The sequence below is a fragment of the Leucoraja erinacea genome, chromosome 36, assembly GCF_028641065.1.
Source record: "Leucoraja erinacea ecotype New England chromosome 36, Leri_hhj_1, whole genome shotgun sequence".
NCBI classification, from domain to species: domain Eukaryota; kingdom Metazoa; phylum Chordata; class Chondrichthyes; order Rajiformes; family Rajidae; genus Leucoraja; species Leucoraja erinaceus.
This window is the reverse complement of record NC_073412.1, coordinates 2,886,890-2,899,382: the sequence shown is the minus strand read 5'-3', so window position 1 is coordinate 2,899,382 and position 12,493 is coordinate 2,886,890. Positions and strand designations below refer to the sequence as shown.

Genomic DNA, 12,493 nt, shown 5'->3' with positions numbered 1-12,493 from the left:
GAATTCCACAGATTCACCACCCTCGGACTAAAGAAATTCCTCCTCATCTCCTTTCTAAAGGTGCGTCCTTTCGTTCTGAGGCTGTGACCACTTTGCAGAGGTGACATAGTGCACCTGCTACAGGGAGCCCACTAAAGATAGACACAGAATGCTGGAGTAACTCAGCGGGACAGGCAGCATCTCTGGAGAGAAGGGATGGGTGACGTTTCGTGTCGAGACCCTTCTTCAGTCTGAAAGAAGGGTCTTGACCCAAAACGTCACCCATTCATTGCTTCTCTCCAGAGATGCTGCCTGTCCCGCTGAGTTACTCCAGCATTCTGTGTCTATCTTTCGTGGCCCGAGACCCTGCTTCAGACTTTACTGTGAGCTGATCCATTTCCCCACAAACAGAAAGAAACAGCAGCGATGCGCGGCTATCTTTACCTAAGTTAAATTGACCAGCATATTGTGGGTTCGATATTGATTTTCGGGGCAGCTTGCTCTTGGAATTAATACAAATAAGAGTGAGAATTTGCAACGAGGCTTTCCTCCTTCGAAGCAATAGCAGCTATAGACGAGGTATAAATCTGAAGGTTCTGAGCTTAAGTTAATAAACCAATTCACCCTGGGTCAATGGTGAGCCTGCTCTATTGATTCCTCCAGTCCAACACCCCTTTTAAAAGCACGTTAGCACAAATTAATGTTGGTGGGTGGATAAGGACATGTCATGAAGAGCAGCGAGAGAGAGAGAGAGAATTCTTCGCTCCGTCTCTGCAATGTTATTCTTCATTTCTATTCGAGATTCTATTCGAAGACATCAGCTGAAGCTATTCCCCCTCTCTCTACCATCCATACAGTATTATCTGTGTATTATGCTCAGTCTCGGAAACTTATTCCACCAGATTCAGTGGAATTGAGGATCGGATGCAGAATACAATGTGCTGGTTCTAATGCAGGACGTGATAGAAACATAGAAAATAGGTGCAGGAGTAGAGGCCATTCGGCCCTTCGAGCCTGCACCATTCGCCATTCAATATGATCATGGCTGATCATCCAACTCAGTATCCCGTACCTGCCTTCTCTCCATACCCCCTGATCCCCTTAGCCACAAGGGACACATCTAACTCCCTCTTAAATATAGCCAATGAACTGTGGCCTCGACTACCCTCTGTGGCAGAGAGTTCCAGAGATTCACCACCCTCTGTGTGAAAAAAGTTCTTCTCATCTCAGTTTTAAAGGATTTCCCCCTTATCCTTAAGCTGTGACCCCTTGTCCTGGACTTCCCCAACATCGGGAACAATCTTCCTGCATCTAGCCTGTCCAACCCCTTAAGAATTTTGTAAGTTTCTATAAGATCCCCTCTCAATCTTCTAAATTCTAGAGAGTATAAACCAAGTCTATCCAGTCTTTCTTCATATGACAGTCCTGACATCCCAGGAATCAGTCTGGTGAACCTTCTCTGCACTCCCTCTATGGCAAGAATGTCCTTCCTCAGATTTGGAGACCAGAACTGTACGCAATACTCCAGGTGTGGTCTCACCAAGGCCCTGTACAACTGCAGTAGAACCTCCCTGCTCCTATACTCTACTGGAAGTAACGCATTCATTCATTGAAAGATGCAGCAGCAGGGAAACAGGCCCTTCGGCCCATCGAGCCCATGTCGGCCATCGATCACCATTTCAATGTTATCCCATTTTTACATCCACCCCCCACACAATCTATCGTGGGCAATTGACCCACAAACATGCGCGTCTTTGGAACGTGGGAGGAAACCGGAACACCTGATGGAAAACCCGCGCAGTCAAAGGGAAAACGTGCAAACTCCACACAGAGGGCAGCCGAGGTGGGGATCGGACTTGGCTACCTGGTGCTGTGGACCAGTTGTGCCACTGTGCGTCCCTCAACACTAGGCTTTGATGGGTACGGGCTCCAGGCGGCATGAAATGAGACACCCTGAGAACTAGGTGGCGCAGCGGTAGAGTTGCTGCCTTACAGCGCTTGCAGCGCCGGAGACCCAGGTTCGATCCCGACTACGGGCGCTGTCTGTACGGAGTTTGCACGTTCTCACCGTGACCCGCGTGGGTTTTTTTCCGAGATCTTCGGTTTCCTCCCACACATAGAAACATTGAAAATAAGTGCAGGAGTAGAGGCCATTCGGCCCTTTGAGCCTGCACCGCCACACAATCTTCCTGCATCTAGCCTGTCCAACCCCTTAAGAATTTTGTAATATAGTTTCTATAAGATCCCCTCTCAATCTCCTAAATTCTAGAGAGTATAAACCAAGTCTATCCAGTCTTTCTTCATAAGACAGTCCTGACATCCCAGGAATCAGTCTGTTGAACCGTCTCTGTACTCCCTCTACGGCAATAATGTCCTTCCTCAGATTTGGAGAACAAACTGTACGCAATACTCCAGGTGTGGTCTCACCAAGACCCTGTACAACTGCAGTAGAACCTCTCTGCTCCTATACTCAACTCTATTTGCAATGAAAGCTAACATACCATTCGCTTTCTTTACTGCCTGCTGCACCTGCATGCCTACCTTCAATGACTGGTGTACCATGACACCCAGGTCTCGCTGCATCTCCCCCTTTCCCATGAGGTGTATGCTTTTTTATTCCTGGGAGTTACATTGCACAGTTTCAATCTTCCCTCTTTTCCAACGTTAAGATCCAGTGAAACTCTTATTATATTTACTCGAGACGAAATTACTAAAGCAAAGCTGATCCGTTTTCAATTCTTGTCTGCCCGGAAGGAAATTGCATTCGGTGGCTTAGGAGGAATTCATTTTGTGCTCACAGCACTTCACCATGGTTTGCGAATATCATGCGACTCTTTTTATTTACCATTCGTGACAGTGTTGGCTAATACCACATCACATCAAAGGCCAGATTATCCATACCAGCCCAACGTATGTGTTTATTGTACCGATGTGTTGAATTTAAATGCTTTAGACGCCTTCTAATCAACACCATTGGAATATTAATTGCTCAGGGAACCATTGTACATTTAACAAAGGTAGACAAAAGTGCTGGAGAAACTCAGCGGGTGCGGCAGCATCTATGGAGCGAAGGAAAGAGGCAACGTTTCGGGTCGAAACCCTGAAGGAAATAGGCAACGTTTCGTCCCAAAACGTTGCCTATTTCCTTCGCTCCATAGATGCTGCTGCACCCGCTGAGTTTCTCCAGCACTTTTGTCTAACAAGAATCTGTATACCTCTGCTTTAAAAATATCCACTGACTTGAATGAATTCCACAGATTCACCACCCTTTCTCCTCATCTCCTTCCTAAAGGAACGTCTTTTAATTGTGAGACTACGATCTCTGGTTGCCTTGTCTGGCACCTCTTGATCTCGAATGGGTCACCCTTTGAGTACGGTCTGACCCTTTGAGTCCCCACTGCAAATTGGAGGAGCAGCACCTCATATTTCACTTGGGCAGTTTACACCCCAGTGGTATGAACATTGACTTCTCCAATTTCAGGTAGTCCCTGCTTTCTCCCTCCTTCCCCTCCCCTTCCCAGCTCCCCCATAGCACACTGCCTCCACTTCCTTTCTTTCTCCTGCCCTCCCCCACCAACATCAGCTGAAGAAGGGTCTCGACCCGAAACGTTGCCTATTTCCTTCGCTCCATAGATGCTGCTGCACCCGCTGAGTTTCTCCAGCACTTTTGTCTACCTTCGATTTTCCAGCATCTGCAGTTCCTTCTTAAGTACCTTTAACGAGGTTTGCTATTGAGCATGTAAGCCTGAAATTTCAATTCTACGGGGTAACATTTTTGTATGTGATCTGGGCGAATTGGTTAGTGTATGCACTTGAGCGGAAACGAGGGGACTGCAGATGTTTAAGAAGGAACTGCAGGATTAGCCTCTACTTGGCTAGGACAGAAATAATGACAAATGTCCTGCCGTGAATGTGTTATATTGACCATGCGATAGTAGAATTAGGCCATTCGGCCCATCAAGTCTACCCCACCATTCAATGTTTAAGAAGGACCTGCAGATGCTGGAAAATCGAAGGTAGACATCGAAGGTTTTTTGAGATGAGAAAAACATTTTTCACACAGAGAGTGGTGCATCTGTGGAACTCTCTGCCGCAGAAGGTAGTTGCGGCCACACAGTTCATTGGCTATATTTAAGAGGGAGTTAGATGTGGCCCTTGTGGCTAAAGGGATCAGGGGGTATGGAGAGAAGGCAGGTACGGGATACTGAGTTGGATGATCAGCCATGATCATATTGAATGGCGGTGCAGGCTCGAAGGGCCGAATGGCCTCTACTCCTGCACCTATTTTCTATGTTCCTATGTTTCGATTAGGGACAATTTTTACATTTACACCAAGCCAATTTACCTACAAACCTCACACGTCTTTGGAGTGTGGGAGGAAACAGAAGATCTCGGAGAAAACCCACGCAGGTCACGGGGAGAACGTGCAAACTCCGTACAGACAGCGCTGCAAGCGACTCTACCGCTCTGCCAGCGTGGCCGTCCTTAGAATGCTGGAAAAGTGTGCAACATTTGCATTTGGTGCAGGGAATAAACCTTGACATTTATGCATGTGTGCGTGTGGAAATATCTTGCCTGTTTTATTTAATGTCATGAGAGGTGAATGAAAATCTCTTCCCCTATTTGTGAAGAAAGAGTCTGGTACATTATGGTCGACAGAGTGTGAGTTTAAAAGTGGGGATAAGCCAAGCTAAGACTCTGGGATGGTGCCCCCCTTGGTTGAGAGCACAACCTCATGAAGATTTAAAGACCCTCTGGTCACAGTTTGACCAAAACCACTCAGTGACCGTCCAAGCGTCCAGGATTGAGATTCAGTTGAAGGCTTCGCGAATCCCACAGTAAATTGAATTTTCATTTTGACCGAGGCAACTCAGGGCTAAATTTTGAGGCACAAGGAACTGCAGATGCCGGTTTCCAAAAACAAAATGCAGCCACAGTAGAGTTGCTGCCTTACTGCACTTGCAGCGCCGGAGACCCGGGTTCAATCCCGACTACGGACGCTGTCTGTACGGAGTTTGCACGCTCTCCCCGTGACCTGCGTGGGTTTTCTCCGAGATCTTCGGTTTCCTCCCACACTCCAAAGACGTGCGGGTTTGTAGGTTAATTGACCTGGTGTAAATGTAAACATTGCCACTAGCGTGTGTAGGTTAGTGTTCTTATTTTTCTTCTTTGCACAGCCTAAAGTTGTCGGACGACTTGTTCTATTTGCTTGTGCACGCCGGGTTGATTGCATTCGTCGAAACAGGGCGGACCACGAGAAGGTTGCCCCAGGGTTCGACACGGACTAGAAGGGTCGAGATGGCCTGTTTCCGTGCTGTAATTGTTATATGGTTATATGATAGTGTTAATTTGCGGGGATCGCTGGACGGCATGGACTCGATGGGCCTAAGGGCCTTTTTTATTTGGTGCCTTATCTCAAAACTAAACTGAATGTCTGAAGAAGGGGCCCCAAGTCAAAACGTCACCTGTCCATTGTCTCCAGAGATGCCGTCTGACCTTCTGAGCGACTGCAGCAATTTTGCGTCTATCTTTGCTACAGACCAGCGCCTGCTGTTGTCCGTTATTGCGTGGCAGTGTCTGTAAGCGTGAGATCGATCCTGTGATGAATTTTACCGTGAAGATGAGGATCCGTAGTCTTCGCGGACTGGCATGAAGCCGCTAGACCCTGATGGATATCTTGTGTCCCAATCATCTCTGTGCCTGTACAAGATTCCCTCTGAGTCACAGCACGGCCATGTCAACGCTGCTCATAGAGTGTGAGATGAAAAAGATGATTGCCTTCAAGCCGATCGATAAAAAAATCATCAAATGTATCGCCCCAGAATGAAACTTACTGACATCTTCCAATCTGAAAACGTCACCTATTCCTTCTCTCCAGAGATGCTGCCTGTCCCGCTGAGTTACTCCAGCTTTTTGTGTCTATCTTCGGATTAAACCAGCATCTGCAGTTCTTTCCTACACATTCACAACTGGTTATTCACTGAGTTCTGGTGGGAAGATTACTATGTGCATGGGATGGGTGGACAACCTTATTAAAGATATTTCCCCACGAAGGGGAATTGACATCAGACACCCAGGTGAGAAATGCAGGAGCTGGAGAACTCTGAGAGGTGCAACATAGAAGCATAGAAACATAGACAATAGGTGCAGGAGTAGAGGCCATTCGGCCCTTCGAACCTGCACCGCCATTCAATACGATCACGGCTGATCATCCAACTCAGTATCCCGTACCTGCCTTCTCTCCATACCCCCTGATCCCTTTAGCCACAAGGGCCACATCTAACTCCCTCTTAAATATAGCCAATGAACTGTGTGGCCTCAACTACCTTCTGTGGCAGAGAGTTCCACAGATATACCTTGCGGAGACTTCAATAAACCACAATGTACACAAAGGAAGAGAGAATCAGAGAGCCTCAAGATGAGTAACAAGGGACATGCAGATGCTGGAATGTGGAGCATGGTCACATACCAGGGTCCACCAGCTGTGGGTGCCCTTTATAATGGGCCAGCTTGCCCCAGCACTGCTCCAGACATCCCACCTCCCCGCACAACACCGGGCAAATTGTCAGAAGGTCATAACCATTGGGGCAGAATTAGGCCATTCGGCCCATCGTCCACTCTGCCATTCAATCATGCCACGCCTAGCAAAGCCCATTATACCTCCAACAGGAACAATGGCACGGTGGCGCAGTGGTAGAGTTGCTGCCTTATGCCCCTGTTTCCCACTTAGGAAACCTGAACGGAAACATCTGGAGACTTTGCGCCCCACCCAAGGTTTCCGTGCGGTTCCCGGAGGTTGCAGGTGGTTGCCGGAGGTTGCAGGTAGTGGAAGCAGGTAGGGAGACTGACAAAAACCTCCGGGAACTGCACGGAAACCTTGGGTGGGGCGCAAAGTCTCCAGAGGTTTCAGTTCAGGTTTCCTAAGTGGGACAGGGGCATTACAGCCCCTGCAGGGCCGGAGACCCTTGTCCGATCCTGACTGCGGATACTGTCTGTACGGAGTTTGCACGTTCTCCCCATGACCTGCGTGGGTTTTTCTCCAAGATCTTCGGTTTCCTCCCACACTCCAAAGACGTGGAGGTTTGTAGGTTAATTGGCTTGGTGTACGAGTAAAAATTGTTCCTAGTGTGTGTAGGATAGTGTTAGTGTGCGGGGAGCGCTGGTCTGCGTGGACTCGGTGTTTCCGCGCTGTATCTCTCAGCTGTATCTCGTCACTGCCTAGCATTTGCAGGCCCTCCAATGCTTGGCACGTCAATCCCAATATGATATTCATCTTCCACCAAGTTGCATCGCCTGAAGATTCAGTCAGGCGACCAATTGTGTTGAAACATCCTTGTCAAATATAAATCAACATATGTTGAACTCACAGCTGACAGGACAAACAATGCATTATTCAAGTCTTTTGAAATCCATCCTAACGCTAGGCAGTCCGTGCACACTGCTACAATATTTGTCCCGATAAACCCTTTGCTAGGCAGCAAGACAGCAATTACTCAAACAGGCACAGTTGTCGCTGTGTATTCATCGCGATCAGGGAAAAGTGACTGGAGCCCGTGGCACAGCGGTAGAGTTGCTGCCTCACAGCGCCGGAGACCCGGGTTTGATCCCAGCCACTGGTGCTGTCTGTGCGGAGTTTGCACGTTCCCCCCCTTGAGTTTTCTTCAGGGTGCTCCGGTTTCCTCCCGCACTCCAAAGGCATGCAGGTCTGTGGGTTAATTGGCTTCGGCAAAATTGTGAATCATCCCTAGTTTGTGTAGGGTAGTGTAAGGGTGCGGGGATCGCTGGCCGGCACAGACTCGGTTGGTCGAAGGGCTTATCTCTAAACTAAGCTAAACTGAACTGAACCGAAACTAACCTGACCCTGATCTGAAATAATAGGTGCAGGAGGAGGCCATTCGGCCCTTCGAGCCAGCACCGCCATTCATTGTGATCATGGCTGATCGTCCCCAATCAATAACCCGTGCCTGCCTTCTCCCCATATCCCTTGACTCCACTAGCCCCTAGAGCTCTATCTAACTCTCTCTTAAATCCATCCAGTGACTTGGCCTCCACTGCCCTCTGTGGCAGGGAATTCCATAAATTCACAACTCTCTGGGTGAAAACGTTTTTTTTTCACCTCAGTCTTAAATGGCCTCCCCTTTATTCTAAGACTGTGTGGCCCCTGGTTCTGGACTCGCCCAACATTGGGAACATTTTTCCTGCATCTAGCTTGTCCAGTCCTTTTATAATTTTATATGTTTCTATAAAATATCCCCTCATCCTTCTAAACTCCAGTGAATACAAGCCTAGTCTTTTCAATCTTTCCTCATATGACAGTCCCGCCATCCCAGGGATCAATCTCGTGACCTAACCTAACCTAACCTAACCAAACTAAAATCCCAGTGTTAAAAGGCTTTGAGATACAGAGGTGCACAAAAATGCTGGAGAAACTCAGCGGGTGCAGCAGCATCTATGGAGCGAAGGAAATAGGCAACGTTTCGGGACGAAACCCTTACGGGTTTCGACCCGAAACGTTGCCTATTTCCTTCAGGGTTTCGACCCGAAACCCTTCTTCCCTGCCTCTCTGAGCTGCCACAAGCTTGAGTTTGTTTCTCTCTGGGCCGTGTTTAACCAGAGAGGGTGATACTGTACATTCGCCCATCCACATAGGCTCACCATCCCAGGGAAGGTAGACTCATTGTCTTTCAATTACTGCCAGTGTGTGAAATGGAAGCCCCATGCAAGTACCATCGTTCAATTCCAACATTATCGTCACAAGTTCTTTACCAATGAATAAACATGAAACTCAGTAACTCAGCGGGACAGGCAGCATCTCTGGAGAGAAGGAATGGGTGACGTTTTGGGTCGAGGCCCTTCTTCAGACATTATATCCAAAGTTAGCTCAATTGCAGTGAGAATCACTTCACACTCCCTAATTTGGGAGCCGATGTCTGCTGCCGCTCGCAAATGACGCACTTAGCTTCTTCTTCTTCTTGCGTATGGCGAGCACAGCCTAAAGGGCCGGTCCCACGAGCATGCGACTCCGTGCGGCAAGCGCGACCTAACGTGGTCGCTTGAGCCGTGCGGCCTCGCGGGGCCGGTCCCACTTCGACCGCCGGAGTTGGGCGGGGCTGGTCCCGACATCGCGCGGGGCTCCGAAAAACTGACCGTGTTCAAAAATTCCGCGCGGCAACGGCCTGCCGGCCCGCAGCCGCCTCGACGTCATGCGCGGACTTCCCGCGGACTTCGCTCGAACTTCGCGCTTCCGGTTTGGTCGCGCTTGCCGCATGCAGGTCGCATGCTCGTGGGACAGGCTCTTAAAGTTGCAGGACAACTTGTTCTATTTGATCTTCGGTAGACAAAATTGCTGGAGAAACTCAGCGGGTGCAGCAGCATCTATGGAGCGAAGGAAATAGGCAACGTTTCGTCCCGAAACCCTTCGGGTTTCGACCCGAAACGTTGCCTATTTCCTTTGGGTTTCGACCCGAAACATTGCCTATTTCTTTTGGGTTTCGACCCGAAACATTGCCTATTTCCTTTGGGTTTCGTCCCGAAACGTTGCCTATTTCCTTCGCTCCATAGATGCTGCTGCACCCGCTGAGTTTCTCCAGCACGTTTGTCTACCTTCGATTTTCCAGCATCTGCAGTTCCTTCTTAACTCCTTGTTTGATTGTGCACGCCAGGTTGATTGCATTTGTCGAAACAGGGCGGACCTCGTGAAGGTTGCAATCTCCCACCCCCCGCACTTAGCTGAATCTCGTGCAAAGAAACCATGAACATTTTTCGAAGATGAGTTTCCCCTTTGGCGACCTGTACACAGTGTTTATCCATCAGCCAACATCATTAAAAGATGATTACCCGGTCATTATTGCACGGCAGTTTTTCGAGAGCTTGCTGTGTGTAAATAAGCCATCACATCTGACCAGGGGCACCTCACGACAAAGTACTTCATTGGCTGAAAAGCATTTTTTTTGGGATATTTACAGGTCATGATAAAACATAAAAAAATTCTTAAGGGGTTGGACAGGCTGGGTGCAGGAAAAATGTTCCCCGATGTTGGGGGAGTCCAGAACCAGGGGGGTCACACAGTTTAAGAATAAGGGGTAGGTTATTTGTGACATTCTTCTTCTTTCTATTATCTAAATGTTGGCCGACTAGGAAAAGGGGAGATGCAGCGAGACCTGGGTGTCATGGTACACCAGTCATTGAAAGTAGGCATGCAGGTGCAGCAGGCAGTGAAGAAAGCGAATGGTATGTTAGCTTTCATAGCAAAAGGATTTGAGTATAGGAGCAGGGATGTTCTACTGCAGTTGTACAGGGTGTTGGTGAGACCACACCTGGAGTATTGCGTACAGTTTTGGTCTCCAAATCTGAGGAAAGACATTATTGCCATAGAGGGAGTGCAGAGAAGGTTCACCAGACTGATTCCTGGGATGTCAGGACTGTCTTATGAAGAAAGACTGGATAGACTTGGTTTATACTCTCTAGAATTTAGGAGATTGAGAGGGGATTTTATAGAAACTTACAAAATTCTTAAGGGGTTGGACAGGCTAGATGCAGGAAGATTGTTCCTGATGTTGGGGAAGTCCAGGACAAGGGGTCACAGCTTAAGGATAAGGGGGAAATCCTTTAAAACCGAGATGAGAAGAACTTTTTTCACACAGAGAGTGGTGAATCTCTGGAACTCTCTGCCGCAGAGGGTAGTCGAGGCCACAGTTCATTGGCTATATTTAAGAGGGAGTTAGATATGGCCCTTGTGGCTAAGGGGATCAGAGGGTATGGAGAGAAGGCAGGTACGGGATACTGAGTTGGATGATCAGCCATGATCATATTGAATGGCGGTGCAGGCTCGAAGGGCCGAATGGCCTACTCCTGCACCTAATTTCTATGTTTCTATGTTTCGTGTGGCGTGCACAGCCTAAAGTTGTTGGACAACTTGTTCTATTTGATCTTCCGTTTGTGCACGTCGAGTTGATTGCATTAGTCGAAACAGGGCGGACCACTCGTAGGTTGCAATCTTCCACCCTGCCATTTAGGATTGAGATAAGGAAAATCTTTTTCACCCAGAGAGTTGCCAATCTGTGGAATTCTCCGCCACAGATGGCAGTGGAGGCCGATTCGCTGGATGTTTTCAATAGTGAGTGAGATTTAGCTCTTGGGGCTAAAGGGACATGGGAGAGAAAGCAGTAACGGGGGGTACACAATATTGCTGGAGAAACTCAGCAGGTGCAGCAGCATCTATGGAGCGAAGGAAATAGGCAACGTTTCGGGCCGAAACCCTTCTTCAGACTGATGGGGGGAGGGGTACTGATTGTGGATGATCAGCCATGATCATATTGAATGGCGGTGCTGGCTCGAAGGGCCGAATGACCTACTCCTGCACCTATTGTCTATTGTGTATTGATCCCCACATATTAACACTACGTTAGCTGGGAGAAAGGGAGAACCGAGTTAGCAGATATAAAATATAATTGTGTGTACAATCATTTATTCTGGATATTAAACCATTTATTGCTTTTTTGTATATAATTTGTGATGTTCTTGCCAGTAATTTACTAAGGTTTTACACGGATTTTATGTTTAAGAAGGAACTGCAGATGCTGGAAAATCGAAGGTAGACAAAAAATTCTGGAGAAACTCAGCGGGTGCAGCAGCATCTATGGAGCGAAGGAATAGGTGACGTTTCGGGTTGAGACCAGGAAGCATCTATGGAGCGAAGGAATAGGTGACGTTTCGGGTCGAGACCCTTCCGGGTCTCGACCCGAAACGTCGCCTATTCCTTCGCTCCATAGATAACCATATAACCATATAACCATATAACAATTACAGCACGGAAACAGGCCATCTCGACCCTTCTAGTCCGTGCCGAACACATAATCTCCCCTAGTCCCATCTACCTGCGCTCAGACCATAACCCACCATTCCCTTCCCATCCATATAACTATCCAATTTATTTTTAAATGATAAAAACGAACCTGCCTCCACCATCTTCACTGGAAGCTCATTCCACACACAGCTACCACTCTCTGAGTAAAGAAGTTCCCCCTCATGTTACCCCTAAACTTCAGTCCCTTAATTCTCAAGTCATGTCCCCTTGTTTGAATCTTCCCTACTCTCAGTGGGAAAAGCTTTTCCATGTCAACTCTGTCTATCCCTCTCATCATTTAAAAAACCTCTATCAAGTCCCCCCTTAACCTTCTGCGCTCCAAAGAATAAAGCCCTAACTTGTTCAACCTTTCTCTGTAACTTAGTTGCTGAAACCCAGGCAACATTCTAGTAAATCTCCTCTGTACTCTCTCTATTTTGTTGACATCCTTCCTATAATTAGGCGACCAAAATTGTACACCATACTCCAGAATTGGCCTCACCAATGCCTTGTACAATTTTAACATTACATCCCAACTTCTATACTCAATGCTCTGATTTATAAAGGCCAGCACACCAAAAGCAATGGTTTAATTTGCCTCACCCGCTGAGTTTCTCCAGCATTTTTGTCTACCTGGGAAGAGGGAGGGATGGAGAGAGAGGGAAAAGC

The 12,493-nt window shown here is 47.8% G+C and overlaps 1 protein-coding gene across 1 annotated transcript in view; it reads left to right on the top strand.

Annotated features, from left to right (window-relative positions):
• celf6 (CUGBP Elav-like family member 6) overlaps nt 1–12,493 on the top strand; it is a 325,625-nt gene that overhangs the window by 206,191 nt on the left and 106,941 nt on the right.